The sequence below is a fragment of the Perissodus microlepis genome, chromosome 8, assembly GCF_051167445.1.
Source record: "Perissodus microlepis isolate ML-2025 ecotype Zambia chromosome 8, ASM5116744v1, whole genome shotgun sequence".
Classification (NCBI taxonomy): Eukaryota; Metazoa; Chordata; class Actinopteri; order Cichliformes; family Cichlidae; genus Perissodus; species Perissodus microlepis.
In genome coordinates, this window is record NC_140468.1 from 17,638,207 (window position 1) to 17,654,356 (window position 16,150).

The following is a 16,150-nucleotide window of genomic DNA, read 5'->3' on the forward strand; positions in this document are numbered from 1 at the left end:
TACTGCAGGATACGAGTAGTTCTGCAGTCGTGCCCTCTCGTTCAATACCTTTTCCATTCAGAGCGAGAAGAGAAATTGCATCAGGTTTTTTTTTTTTTTGGGGGGGGGGGGGGGGGGGGGGGGGGGGCGGCGTGTGTTCTCACAGGGCTATATGGAACACGCAGCCTCTCAGCAGCTGTTCATCTGTTATGGTGATGGGGCTCTTGGCAAACCCTTTTCCAAACAGAGGCCCACACACTGGCTGTGTGAAGGCATTTCACATGCCTGCGAGCTTGCAGACTTAGACCCCCTGGAGCCATCTGAGCGCACTCCACCCAGCTTTGGAGGCTTTGTTCAGTAAAGCATCAATCGAGGATACCTGTTTTGATGTCGACCGGGTCTCTGCCTTGTCTTTCTAGATTATTCTCAAAAGTCAGTCAGTATACTCTTCATATGCTTTGGGCATTAAGAGCGTGTACTATTTGGGTACTATTTGAGCAGGTCATGTGAGGACCATGAAATCAGTGTATAAGAGATGTGCTGCTGTGTTGATCTATCTTTCCTATACACAGGTCATAGGGCTGTCTTATGTATTCTAGCTGGCCGTTGTGAAAAACTAGTGTTTGCACTAGTGTTTTGTTATAGGGGGAGAATGGACAGACTTAAATAAAGCAAACACATGAAGGATGCCTGGCAGCCCCTACAGGAACTAACATATTTATTTATTTATTTATTTAGGACAGTGCATGTTAATGAACATAAATGTAAAAAAAAATTACATGAATGTAAACATACCAGATTATAGCCAAGGGCTAATTTCCATCTGTTGTCCTTAAGCATAAAAAATAGACATAATAATTCATAAAAATTCATCATTCATTCATAATAAAAACTCCATCACCAAACTTACACATACACACCATTCTGTTCCCAAATATATATATGTATGCATATGCATGGGCGAGGATGACATGCATCAAGATAGCTAATCAGCTCAGAAATTTGTCAAACACACAAACTTCTAAACTGGTTCGTTGCTCTGCAAGAAACCTTTCACCATACAGTGCCTGCCGTCACACATTCCTCTGTCAGTGTCTGTGTACAGCTCTCCAGCTCTCGTAATTAAACTCAAAAAGATAAAAAAAAGGTGGTACGACCTCGAGTCCTGTTCAGCGATTGCATTTTACAAGTTAAAAAGAACCCCAGTGGACACAACAACTGGCTGTGGACCCAACCAGCCGCTCGTAGCTGTTATAATCGCCTAATTGCCCGACCCTATAAGGTAATCTACCACATCTACTCTAGCCTGACTCTCAGTATGGTCGTATTGGCTCTCTTGCTGCTTTTAAATGTCTTGTTTGAAGTTGTTTCTAATGGTCAGCTAATTTTCTGTATGTGTTTGCAACAATTTTGCCTGTGTCTTCCTCTTCCCCCCGCAATGTTTATTTGCACTGTGCCCACTGTATTTTTCAAGTAATCCTGCACAAAACAAACTACCCCTTCACCTCCACCCCTCCCGCTGCTCCTCCTCCATATTCCATCTCATCTGACCTCCTTAATAACTGACATCGGTCTTCTTCACTCTGTCGCTCCTTTTCCGCACCTATCACTTATACCACACTTGTCTTATTTTTGCCTTCTTCCCCTCTGACTCTCTTTTCCATCTGTGTCTCTGTGACCTGCTCTTTCCTCGCCTTGACCCCTCCTTTTTATTGGTCTCCCGCTGTTGCACCTACCGAGAGCCAACCACCTGTCAAGCTGATCCCTGCCTGATGAGGTCAACCTTAAGTGGGCCTGAGCCAGGGCCAGAACCCAGGTTTTGAGTGGTTCTCAGGGTCTAGGGCCCTCCGGCACAAAAGCGGGGCCAAAAGCATTTCTTTGAGAGCACCAAAAAAAAATCTCCTGTCTCCTCGTCTCCCTTTCTCTGGGCCTCCCTCGCTCCCTTCATCTCCTCCTTCCCTCCCCTCTGCCCCCGTCCAGACTCTCTGTCTGCACTGACACCGCCTTTAATAAGGGGGAGCGGGGCGCACTGTTTATTTGTGTGGTGCGAGGTTAAAAACTTCCCCCTTAATTGACATTCCGGTAACACTTTCCAATAATGGGGCGAGCAATTTCCTTGAAATTGATGTGTGTCCACCGCAAGGAAAAACACCGCTTCTAGCTTTCACTCACCCATGGATGACCTACACTTGCGCCACATCTTTGTCCCTGTGTGTGTGTGTCTATGTGTGTGCGTGTGCTTGTGTCAGCGTGAGAAATTGCACGAATGGCCTTTGGCTGGCAACGGCAACGTGTTTGTGTTTGTAAAAAAAAAAAAAGAAAGAAAGAAAAAGGGAAAAGAAGGCGAGTACCATCATAGCACGCCTGTGTTCTGCTGGTATGTGCTTGTCGGGGTGTTCATGAATATGAATGGCTGCATATTTTGCCTGCGTAATACGCGCATGTAAGAATATGCATATCTGTGTTCTCTGTGTTCTGTTTGTTTTTCCTGTTTATTGCGTCTTTGCTTTTTATTTCTCTGTCCGGCGAGATGGCTGTAAATCAGATATTTTTATTTAACCCGCACACTGATGAAAACAAAAACAAATTTACGGTAGATGGCCTATTTTCCTCTCCGCTCTGTTAATGCCCGTCTATGAGTATGCAAACATAAACATCTCCCTCTATTGCATCCTTGGCCTAAACGGTGACCACTGGATAGGACTTGTGGTCTAATGACGGTTGGTGTTAAATGTGTTTGCGTGCATGTGTGTGTGTGTGTGTGTGTTAGGCGGCGAAATAGAGCGCGTAAGGGACAGTATGTGTCAATAAGTTGATGTGTAAGTGCGAGTGTATGTGTGTGTGTGTGTGCCTGTGTGTGGCTTCAGGCAGACGCTGGCTGGTTCCTGGCCTTGTCATTCTGTCTCCCACACACTCTCTGATGTGGTTTGAGGCTGCGGCTTTCACTGTGGAGGGGGATCGCCACCGCACACACTCACACTGTTCTCACATGTCTGTGGAAACACACATTGCGCACTGGTATGCAGTCACATTCTCAGAAATGCCGACACACATACCGAGCGAACGCACCAGCATACGCACACATGCGTGCGGCTCGGCCCTTAAACGATGTAACAAAACGACGCCGGGCCTGCCAAAGCGTCTGAATGGACACCGGAGCGCATTCATAGATTAACACACACACACAGCGCTAGACGCCATCCGTGGTGCTGGTGGGCTCTCACAATAAGCGGTTAGTTAAATAATATCAAAGACAGATGTTGGCTCTGGTCCCATCATACTTTGTGTGTGTGTTTTTATCGTGTGTCTGTGATTGAGAAACAGGAGGGGAAGCGCTGATCTGCAGATCCCTGGGAACACGTTTCTTTTTGCGTATGTAGGTATTCATTGGTGGCATTAAAAAATGTTTGGGAAAATACAGACATAGAATTCATCTGGACAGTTCTTCTTGTTGAGGGACTGGGGTGCATGAGGGTTGCAAAGTGGTTTGCAGATACTCAGCAACTGTTGAACTTTACTGTATCACATTTTTTCCCCTGGTGTATTTGGCTAGCTAGATATGAAGAATTTTGCACAGAATGCTTTCATTTCTCCAATAAAAGGTGCGCTGCGTGGGTAAAATGGTAAGAATCGGTTAAAGAAAATACACCTTAACAGGAAAGGGTGTGACAGCAGAGTAGGGCTGCCACGATTAGTCGACTAGTCACGACTATGTCGACTATCAAAATCGTCGATGACTGATTTAATAGTTGACGCGTCGTTTGAAGCTTTGTAAGATCCCAAAAGACGCAGGAATAAGTAGTAGGATTTAAGAGTGTAATAACGGACTGAAACAGAAGATGGCAGCACTGCATGTACAAGGATGCCAGCTGCCGTTAAACCCCGAAGAAGAAGAAGTAGCTCTGTCCCAGAATTCATAGCGCAACCCAGCTCAGTTTCCAACAATGGCGGCAGCTAGTTAGTTTTAATATTACTCTTATTATTCTTTCTGGGTCACAAAATAAACGTTTAACATATTTTCAGGCTAGAATGTAGCTGTGTAAACCTCAAATATCTGCTCAGTTTATCAAGACACCACATATTTTCAAAAGCGCTCCGACGCTTTCGGAGACGTCTGTTACCCACTAGCTCGATAGCTAGCCGGGGGCAAGGCTCACTAGAGCCCGTGAGAACACCGGACTCCCGGCAAATCGTTTTCAAACCCACCGCCGTCTTTCGCTACTCCGGTTAAATATATATAAGTCACTTAGATAACTTAAAAATGTTATTGTTTGGCTTTTTTTTTTAAGTATTTTATTTGTTCTTGAGTAACTCGGTTTGGCTGAGATTAAAGTTATAGTTTTTACACAGCTGTCAAGCAGACAACTGATTATCAGAAGTGTGAGATGCTCGAGAATATACTCCGGTGTCCTGTTATATTTTAGATAGCAAGGAGTTTATTAAACTTCACCGAAACAATCTGCAAATTTCATTAAAATTTAATAAACGATCATCTTGTCTTTATTTTTAGTTAGCACATACCTTAAACACTTAAAGCTGTAAGATAATGATAGTTATATAAGAGCAGATGCTGCTGGTGCAATAAGCTGTACGTTTTACGTCCAATGGATGATGATCTGATTAGTCGACTAATTGCAGAAATAATCGGTGACTAGTCAACTATCAAAATAATCGTTTGTGGCAGCCCTACAGCAGAGTGCACTGTGAAGGGAAAGAATCCATCCTTCTTTCGCTTATCCAATTCAGGGAGGGGGGGGGGGGGGGACCAAGTGCCTTGGGGTGAGAGGTGGGGTAAACTTCACTGTTATGGCGAGTGATGTCAGTGACGTCACACAGTCACGTGACACCATCGCCTTTCTCAGATTTGTACAGCTTTATTTAAGGACAAATTGTTTTCCACAGCAAGTCATTTTTAATTTTAGTTAAAGTGAAATCTAAAGTTTCAAACCAGAAATCTTTCAATTTTTTCAGTGTACACAGCTACAACATGTAAAGCACAGTCTGCAATACTGTGCACAGGACCGACACAGAAAACCATAAAGCAGCTTAAACTCTCACAGTCTCACATTCTCCTCTCGAAATGTTCTCCTTGAACTCTGTGTTTTGGCTCGTGTCATCACATCGCATCAGTTTTTCTCGAGTGTTTGCCTTAAACTGCGTCTCAGAATGAAGGATGATAGATTGAGTTGTCAAGTTCGGTTGACAAAAAAACCACACAAAAAGCTGCTGCCTGCCAAGGTTGGGACCAGCAGTTGGAGCTGCTGACCTTAGTGTTGAAAACGTGTGTTTTACTTCCTAACTCACCCCTGCACCAGTGAGTCTTTGCACTCAGTGTTTCTATGTTAAAGTCTATTTTATTTTACTCACAATGAGAACAAAACAGTGTGAAATGGCAAGAACAAAAACACAGAAATGTGTTAATGTGATGCACAAAAGATTCTTAAAAGTGGCAAGGTATGGTTTACAGTAACCAGTAATGCACAGGTCAATTAATGCAAGTCAAAGAATTATATCAGCTGTTTTTCTAAGAAAAAAAAAAAACTGCACACACGTACTGCAGAAAGGAAGTTCTGCTTTCCCCTCACTCACATTTAAACACACTCTCACCTTCACTTACACACACATATATAGATAGTGAGCCTGAATATAAACTCTGTTACTGACCCCTCCTGGTTGCGTGATGAATTGGATATTTGGGATGACCCGTATACATCTGCACTAATCTTAAACAAATATCTCCTCGACAAGTGAAATATGTCGTGTATTATTTGAAGGGAGGGCGAGGAGCAGTGGAGGGATCCCAAAAAAAGATCCTCGGTTCTGTGTAGTTTGACAGGGCAGTTTATATTTCTTTATTTTTTATGCATGGTAATAGTTCCTTGGCTTCAAAAGCAGAAACCCGTGGATTGAACATGCCTTGTGTCAACAAACCAGTTGCAATGGTACAAAAGGCAGGTTGGATTTACGGATTTATGCTTTTAATACCAAATTGTGACCCTTGTACCAGTTCTGGTGAGCCTGTACCTACTGCTACCCCAGATTAGTGCTCTTGGTTGGCAGGTGTGGATGTTCTCTGGAACTGAAACTTACTGAATCACTGGTACTCTCCTAAAACAATTGAGTTCCCTCAAATCCTAACAGGCTTTTTCCCATAGCCCTCTTCCGTTCTTCCACCCTTCACCTTGTCTCTCTAAAGGGATTCCTGGTTATCAATAATGGCCTCTGCCACTTCCACAGCTGTTTCTGTCTCTTAGAGGGCCTCTTGAGGGGCCCTGCCGTCCCTTATTTTCTGCAAGCCTGTCTCTTTAAGGTGGTGTTTGTTTATGCCGAGGCTTAGCTCAGTGAGACCTGTGCAGGCTCAGTGCTGGGCTCCTTTCATAGGGGCTCCATTTTGTTCTTAATAAAATGGCACTCAGTGGCCGGGGGACTGGCAGGCACCCAGCTCCCTAGGAAACCAAAGAATGCTGGCCTTCATTTAGCGACAAACAGCCACTGCCTGAGGAGGGTAGTTCTCCACTCTTGCTCCTCAATACTACTGCTGCTGAGGCCTGTGTATGTGTGTGAGTGTGTGTCAATATGGAATGGGGTCACGGTTGAAGGAGTCAGGTATGGCGACTCCTCTCATAGCTCGTCTCCTGTTGACGTTTGCTTACACCATTCTGTCCTTTCTGTCCCTGTCTTGGCTGGCCACTTGAAAACACACAGCACCACTTCTCCACGTCCGCCGCTCCTCTCGCCCCCACGCTCTCTCTCCATCACTTGTGTGAATGTGAATGGTGGGAACAGAGCAGCCATTAAGATGCATATTTAGAAGGGTTTACCCCTCCCCCCCCATCTCCCATACGCTCTCATAACACACACATACACATACTGTAAGTCACTAAGAGCGCCTGTCATCAGAGACACACACACATATCACCGCACACATGGACTCGTACACACTGAGGCATGTTTTTTTGGACAACTTGGCCGGAGTTTTCATCCACTTCTACTCTCAGTGGTTTTCTTAAACATGTCAGAGATACTGATGTTAATTTCGCCAAGAAGCAGCAAACCATTGTGAGAGTAGCAAAAACTGCAGTTCCCCGAGTGGCCTCTAGAGGCTGGGCCCCAAAATGCGAGTCATTGACTGTGATGTTACACTGCCATCTTTCTCCACAGCGGATGGCACTCGGGGCTACCGTGGTTCAGGGGGTTGGGAAGCTCGTCTTGTAACCGGAAGGTTGCCGGTTCGATCCCTAGCTCTGTCTGTCCTGGTCATTGTGTGCTTGGGCAAGACACTTCACCTACCGCTTACTGGTGATGGCCAGAGGGGCCCTGTCAGTCTGCCCCAGGGCAGCTGTGGCTACAACTGTGGTTTGCCTCCACCAGTGTGTGAATGTGAGAGTGAATGAATAGTGAATAATTGTAAAGCGCTTTGAGGGTCTCAAAAAGCGCTATATAAATGCAATCCATTTTTATTATTATTACAGATAACCATGCTCCAGCCTTGAAGCCTGATTTATCTTTTCATAATTGTAGTGGAGATTCAATTTAAATAAGTCATACATTATTATAATTATAGCTGCTTTGATTGAGATGTGTGCTGCAGTTTGGCCATACTTGATGGTGTTACCTTTTCGGGAGAATAACTTTAGAAGTAAGAGAGCCCAACTGGTTATTGGTTATCGGAATATCAGTTCCACTCATATATCTGCCAACATTAGCTGTTTGCTAATATATCGATATAACATTTGTAACAGCCAGTAAGTGAAATTTTTAAAAAAGTAAAGAAGAGAGCAGAGAAACACCCTTCAACCATCTTATGAATGTTAATGTTCCATAGTGTGTCCACCAGAGGGCACTCTTTTGGCAGCACACTGTTGCAATGCCATAAACAGCATAAACAAGTAATCCATGACTAATTTTGATATATTTATGATCACTAAATACTGGTGTCAGTATTAGCCTTAACAATACAAAATCAGTCAGGCTTGCTTTGATATTAATTGCACTGTTATCATGAATTAGTTGCTAGTACAGTGGAACCCCGACTTATGAAATTAATTCGTTCCCGAGGGTCTTTCGTAAGTCGAAAATTTTCGTAAGTCGAAGCACCCATTGTGCCTTTTGAGTGAACGATAGCCTATAGGCTAATTGCTAACTGCAACAACAATACGTCGTTCAAGTGGAACAGCGAAGCGCAAGTACGAAAGCCAAGGGTTGTCACATGATTCGGAAGGCATTCTGGGCATTCTGGGCTCAGCCAATCAGAGCCAGCGTATTTCGTTACGCGGGCATTTTGCCGTAACACGGGCAGAAATATTGCCGTTAAGTGCCTTCGTAACTTGAATTTTTCGTTAAATGGGGTATTCGTAAGTCGGGGTTCCACTGTATTTGATTTATATGGTACATATAAAGCGGTGTCCATGTGATCCATCTATAAGATGTTGGGATGCACCTTGCACACTGATAATGGGGCATTCCTCTGTATTTGGACACTTGTGACTCCAAAGAAAACAACAAAACAGAGACAGTCAAAATGCTACAGCTGAAGCTTTCAGTCTGACTACAATCATCTTTTATATACAGTGTATATTTCTTAACTTTACTGGACTTGAACGGAAAAGGGAAAACCCAGATTATGATCACAGGCCAGTAGAAATACTGGCTTGTCAGTAGCAAGGTTTTAAGTACTAAACGATATCTTGGCACAGAAAAAGAGGTTAAAAAAAATCAATAACCTAACATGTGACATATACACGTGTGTCTGGCAGATTGGGTGCCTTTTAGTGATCTGATAACCAAGTTCTCTGAGCCACACTATCGACTAGACAGGTGAAGAAATACCAGACGAAAAACAGTTGGCTCCTGAAATGGTAACAAAACACTGAGTGAGCGATGCTAAGGAAATATGTCAAAAAATATATAAAAGTGATTGACAAGCACAGTAACTGGTGCGTTTGACATTTCTTACCGACTCCTTTTTCGTTTCATTAAGTGAAATGAAAAAGGAGCAGACTGACATTTATAGAAGCAGAAGAAACGAAGTGGGAAACATGATGAAGAGCGAGGTGAAGATGATACATGCGACTGCCTGAGAGCCGAATCAAAATAAGAGCAGGAGAATGCTGAGAAGGAACAGAGGATGAGATAGAAGCCTGGGAAAAAGGAGCGAGGAAGGCAGCAGAGGACTCTGTTTTGTGTTTTGTCTCCTAATGCGATGCATATGAAACGCCTCGGAAACAATGAGTCACCCCAGAAAGGGACTGTCGCCTCTATCGGGCCCTGGCAGGCTCTCTGTACAAGATTATGCCGAAGCTCGCCATTTAACCTCTGACTTTTCCTTGTAGTGTATTTTCACTGTATTGCCTGCCTATCTTTGCTGATGTTCGGCAGAGTGATTTAATGTAAAAGTATTTTTTCTTGCACACATGCAAGAAAAACTTGCACATTATCAAGATGTACATTAAGAGTGTGAGGAAAGATGGAGGGGACAACAATGACGTGTAGGTGAGCGAGGGGAAGTCGGACAAAGAGAAAGATACTTGTAAACCCATCATATGGAGCTTTCTGTTCGATCTCCCTCCTTCAGCTGCTGTGTTCTTTCAAAATAAACCCTTTCAAATCAAATCCTCTCTCCCCCTTATTGTCCCACCCATGCATCCACATAGAGATACAAAGAGACACAGTCGATCCCTGTCAAGTTTTCACTCCTTGTCCCCCAGTCTGGCAGTGTTTTCATCCGTCAGACTGGCTGATAGACAGTGAAAGCCTTGTTTTTACCCCCTTTCTCATCTAAAACTGACACACGGTGTTCCAGCATTACAAATTAATCGCTTACTGTTAGCCCTGTGTGATGTCTTTATTGGTACACAGGGCTAGCTGTCGCTGTGCTGATTGATTGGCAGGCCTAGCTGCTGCTGGTGTAGTCGGTTATGTAGGGAGGTGCAGCAATCAAGAGCAAGCAGCAGTGTGCAGGCAGTTGCCTTTTCCATGGGGCCAATTAGAGGGGAGATTTCCTAGCAGATTGCTGTAGCTCTGTCTGTGTCTGGGGCTGTGCTTTGGTTTGATCCCATGAAATTAGCCTGAAACAATAGGCCGAGCTATCCACTCTGCCTTTAGCTGCACTCTGTCAGCTCAGTGTCTTTTTATTTCCACCCTTTAGTTCAGTATTTTTTATTTAATTCTTTTTTTACCTGTACCTTTTTTATTTTTATTTTTTTATTTTACAGCCACCTTTCTGTTTTCTCCATTTGCCATTCACACTTTAGCTCCACTCTCCTCTCCTTCACTCTTTTATCCCCCTTTTTGATAAGATCATCTTTGACTAAAGGGAGGCATGGAGAGGTAGTAAAGAGAGTCAACAGTTTTTATTAAAGGTCACATCTCCTCCTCCGTTTAGAGCGCAAAAATAATGATTATAATGAAGTATTCATGAAATATGCTACAGCTAGTGCAAGGGACACAAGACAGAGAAAACAGGACCCAAAGTGAAGTGAATTTGCAGAGACATTGATACCAAAGACCAGGGTAGCCTGTTTTTACAGACTTGGAAAGAGCTTTTGTAATCAATGAACTATAGAATTCATGCCCATGGTTGCTTCTGTATAAGCAGATATCTTCACGTAGTAATACAGTACTGTGCAAAAGCCTTGAATCGTCCTGATTTTTTTTAAGCTTCCTTTCACGGTACCCAAATTTCTGGTTATTTTTCAAGCGTCCTAAATCAGTAGTTCTCCAGCCTTTCTTAAGGTCTTTCATGGATTGGCCTCCCCAGAGTCCAGACTTCAACTTTAGTGAGGGCTCATCTTTACAGAGAACAAAACAAAGTTCATTAAGCATCCAAATAAGAACTTTCAAAGTTTGCCAAGAAGCCTGGAGAACTATTCCTGAAGACTACTTAAAGAAATTACAACAAAGCTGCCTAAGAGAGTTCAGACTCTGTTGGAGATTAAAGGCGGCCATACCAAATGTTGACTCTCAAGTTCATTGAAAGGCAATATTTTTGCCGTATGTACTTTATTTCCATTAATGTTTGTACAAGTTTCAATAAATTGCTGCACCTATTTCCAATTTTTCTAGGGTTGGTTTGAACCTTTTGCACAATACTATAACCAGGCATAGCAAAATAAGAATAAATCGGATGGATAAACATGCTAGACAGAGTCTTCTGTTGTTGTCCCCTTCACCCCAGATTCATCTGGAGTTGTAAAGTGGGCCCTACTATGACTGTTGACTGCTCCCAGCGCTTTGTAAGAATGAAGTGCAGAGAAAATGTTTCCCTATGGAGATCAATTAATGCCATCTTACCCCTTAATGGGTAGCATGTGTACTCTACATATGTACTACCCGACACAACACTGCTTGTTTTACTCTTACTTAATGTGAGTCTGCACAGAAAGTTGCATTTAGGTTCTTTATTTATATGAATTGCAATTTTTCTTAATCCATAGAGTACCTGGACATCTCCTAGATATGGTGCACTGAAGCTGCCACTTCACATGGCACCCATGGTTTTCCTTCTTTGGTAGCTCATTCAGGCTGCAGACAGTACGCAGCTCAAGAGGGCAGATGGATGTGCAGTAAACAACAAAAAAACAACAGGGAGAGGAGGTGAGAAAAAAATCTGTGACAGGCAAGACAGAGAAGAGCACTGGCATGAAGGAGGATATGGACAGGATGAAGTGAAGAGGAAAGAGGGATTTGGGCTGTGAAATGAAAGACGGGGTGGGATGAACCAGGGTGGTCCGTGCGAGCAAGCGAGCATGTGAGACCCAGAAAATAAGATGCCGTAAGAATATCTGAGATGTGAAGAGTTCTTTCCTGAGTGGAAACAGTATTCTCTGTTGATTTGTTCGGAGGGGTGGTACAGAATAAATTTCCACACTTTGCACCTCTTGTAGACGGCCCCCAATGGAAACGTTAAATTGACGGAGACCTGGCTATTTTCTGACGACTGACTTGGTGGCAAACTCTTTAATAATGCCTGTACAATCAGTGAAAGCATTTATGCTGAATATGCTGAAAAAATAATAATAATAGTAATTCGGTAGTAAGGTTGACCACTCTGTGAAGCTGCATGAAACAAAAAGCGGCTTTTGGGGGGGTCGGATGCTTAAAAAACCCCGTCATCTAGATGATGAATTAGCTGTTAAATCTTTTTTTTTCCTCGATGACCTTGTGAGTTGTTGAATTCCTCTGGTTTATTGCGCATTTCAGTGGCGATGCCAAGCCTTTAAAGTCCTACTAATGACCTAACACACACATTTAATGTATGCTGGACACTGAAACACACACACACACTTTTTTTCTGTGCACCCACATATGTCCTCATTATATTTCTTCACACTAACTCACAGGCTACCAAGTCAGGCACATTTCCCCATCAAAGGAGTTCCTACATATACACATTACATTATACCCACACATGCTCTCCCCCTCCCTCTGGTTTTTCCTTTATCTTTTTTTTCACCGGGGGCTTTTATAGAAGATCAGAGTAACAGCAGATACCTACATCCATTAGGGCTTTCCAGTCACTCAACAGCAGTATTGTGATACAGGAGGGCAGGGAAAGGGACACACTTGTCGCTCAGTGGCAGCCTAAGGGAGCACCGCTTCCATCTTGACAGATATCTTTCTCTCTAATGCCCCCAGGGGAGGCCTACCTACCCCCTCGGTGACTGATGCACAGAGAGGCAACAGGGGTGATCTCTTGAGAGACTGTATCCAAAAATAAAGATGTAGGTGTATGGCTGCGTCTTTGTGCGTGTCTTTCTTGTGTGCGAGCACTGCACGGATCGGTGACTTGCGTTGGAATTTTGTTGATGCCACACTCAGCTTGGTCCCTGAGAAACATTCATGCTTAGTTTATTTTTCCAACACAACAAACTAAATAACCTGTTTGTGATGACTGGATGATAGAGGAGATGAAATTCTTGTGTTTTTCCAGGAGCAACAACAACAACAAAAAAGACATAATAGTTACATCCTGCAGAATGTTCCTTTATGATGTTTCGTTTTTCTTTTCAACGTTGTGGTTTTTTTTGCTCAGTGCTGTGCAAAAATCCGAAGTCCCTCTTATTTCATTATATTTTGGTAGGAACACGGGAAGTAGAATCCAGAGATTTATTGAAACCTCTCCAAACATGCATGGAAAAACATCAAATAAGGCAAAAACAGAGTTTGTTAAATTCTCATTTGCTTGAAATTCTGTATTTGTGTTGACCTTCTTTATTCTTCAACACAGCCTGAACCCTCTTAGGCAGATCTATAGTCCTCAACGCTCCAGAAGCATGTTAAAAGCTCTTCTTTGGATGTTGGCAGCCTTTAGTTCTGTTCTCTGAAGGTAGTGTGTTTGGCATCATTTTCATATAGAAAAGTAACCTGTTACAAGTCAGAAGCTTTTCACATGGTATCACATGGTGGATCAAAATCTGATGGAACTCTTAATCAAGACCCCCAACACTACTGGATCACTTGTAATCCCAACCCTTGACAGAGCCTCCACCATGTTTTACACATGGTTGTAGACGATCCATGCCACCTGCTGCCACAGATTTTCCATCCAGTTCTTGTTCACTGTGGCATACCTCAGCATTTTCTCCGTGTTTGCCTACCTTAAGAATGGATTTCTGACAACCAATCTTCCACTGAGAACATTTCTGATGAGGCTTTAGTAGACAATAAATTTCTCAGCTGAAGGCCCAGGCGTTGTTCACCTGCTGTAGATAGATTTGTAAGCCTGCCACTTCTTGTTTTTGGACACAATTCATATCATACTGAGATGTTATGTGTTGACACAACACAGGTTCATCCCTTGAGTTATTTGACTTTTTATGCTTGAGGGATTCATGTGATAAGTGACGAGGCTTAACAAACAAAAAAACATTCTTCTGAAAATGATCAAGTACAAGGACTGGACTGAAAATGTGTCAAATATTAAGAGGGATAATGAGGGACGGGCAAAACTTTTGCACGCTAATGTGTCAATAGGTCTGTACTAATCAAGAGAGTCAGCAAGTTAGTGTAATGTAAAAACAGCCTGTTTCACCTGAAAAATGCACCTCTGCTACTTTATGAAGAACTTTTTTTACTGGCTATAATTCTGATCTGGTAGCAGTGAAACAGCATCACAGCAGTGAAGGTCGTGAAATGCCATGTAGAAGAGTTTAGTGATATCTTTCTCGTTGCCCCACCCCAGGTTTACCTCATTTATACAGTTAGTTACATATATGTGGTACACTGTGTTAAAAAAAGGAGTGGGTCGAGGAGGAGAGGTGAGGCGTATGGGGAAAAAATCCTTTAAAATGCACCTTGCAGCCATGCAGTGATATTTCTCACAGAGATTCTGATGACAATACAACAGGATGCAACCCCAGTCTGAACAAACAGAGCAGGAGAAGATTCTCTGGCCTCTTGTGCTCCAATTTGCTGGCTGACTGCAGAAAGACAACACTGTCTCTTTAATGTGGGGAGGGTCAGAGGTCACTGTATTGCATTTGTAAGGTCAGCGGTTGAGGTCACGCTCAGCTCTGGGCCTTCCTGCTGCAGACAGCTGGGTCATGCCACCTACATAGAGCCCAATTATCCCTGCCAGCTAATAACTCTTCAGCTCGTTCCATTGCACCGCACACACACACACACACACACACACACAAAATTCCCTGTTATACAATGAATGTCTTTCGCTGTTCCAGTGTATGTGTATGTATACACAGAAATCCCTAAACAAAAGGGAGAGCGAAAAAACAAACCAGTTGAAGACAATTAAAAGCAGAACAACACGCTTCAAAACAATTTGAGGCAAAAGGGGGAAAAACTATCTTGGCACGGACATAATCATCAGAGAAACAGCACTGATGTGAGAGAGCCAAGCATTGTAAAGCACATTGCAGAGAGAGCCAGTGTCAAATATAATTTAATTGCTCCGTCTGAAGTGAATGATGTGCTTCTTTTAAATTATACTCAGCGACACAGTAAGTGACAGTGGCCCTCAGTTTGACCCAGCTCCAGTGAAATGTATGTGCATTTTGCCGGGGTGTCAAGAGGTTTTCATCACAGGCCTGGAAAGTCCATCTCACCCTGTGCCAGAGGGACCAAACATCATGTCATATCCATAACCGGAGAGCAAAAGCAAACTTCCAGATAGACACAGTATATCACTATTACCTAAATTTTCTGCAGGTGGAAAAAAAACCCCAAGCCTCATTGCATTATAGATCCATTCTGTCTGAGAAGCCTGCCTACCTTTCTATTTATGTCTTAAGTGATGTGACTGTCCTGCCAAACCACTTTTATGGCAAGCAGATGACATTCTTATTTAGTTTACCCAGGGCTTTATATGCAGTGAATAGAAATTGCTGAGTTTTAGACAGAGCAGTCTACTGAACAGACACAGACTTAGCGTAACCGACCGCGCTGCCAAACCCACATGTAAGGAAAAATACAGAATGCAAGAGAGACAGAGTGGGCCAGAGAGATGAGATATTTTGAGGTGTATCCTGGCTGTCTGGCTCTAGCTAATGCCCTCTTCAGTGAGGTGGAATGGCACATAAGCTCCCATTAATACGGGAATGAGTTGAATTTAGCTCTGTCTGCCTGCACGGCTGGTCTGGCCAGCCCCCCTGGCTTTCCATGAAGTGTGGGGTGCAACACTTACTGAAAAGCTCTATGCTGTGCTCCGGCATGCCACACCCTCCTGACACCCCCAGCGCTTTCCTTTGTTCTCTAACTATAGCCGTAGCCACGCCAAGGCCCCCTGACTTAAATATTCCACTATAAAACAAGTGATAATGAACATTAAAGCGCCGAGCGCTGGTAGTTGACTGAGCCACTAAGCGCATACTGCCTTGTGCGCATACGTACACACGCAAAGAGTTGCGCGCACGGGCGCACATACGGCTATGTTACATTAGATGCAAAATGCACACGTGTAACCCCGCTCCCTCCTTCTTCTTTTTTTTTTTGCATGTGCGCTTCGACAGTAGAATCAAAAAGGAAAGTGAAGAGAGAGTGGATGAGAGGTGTAGAGACCTGGGAGTGGAAAATGATTGATCCGTTTTAAAGGTCCTATAAATCCACTAGCAGATGCGGGTATAAATGGGGGGTGTGCATGTCTTTCCTACCTGGCAACCCATCTCAGCATCACAACAGGGATATTTATACTGTCCATCCTACAGTAAGACCTTGA

At 43.4% G+C, this 16,150-nt stretch overlaps 1 protein-coding gene across 2 annotated transcripts in view; it reads left to right on the plus strand.

The window, feature by feature from the left end:
- Window positions 1-16,150, plus strand: part of ankfn1b (ankyrin repeat and fibronectin type III domain containing 1b) — a 156,307-nt gene that overhangs the window by 52,722 nt on the left and 87,435 nt on the right. The window lies entirely within an intron of this gene.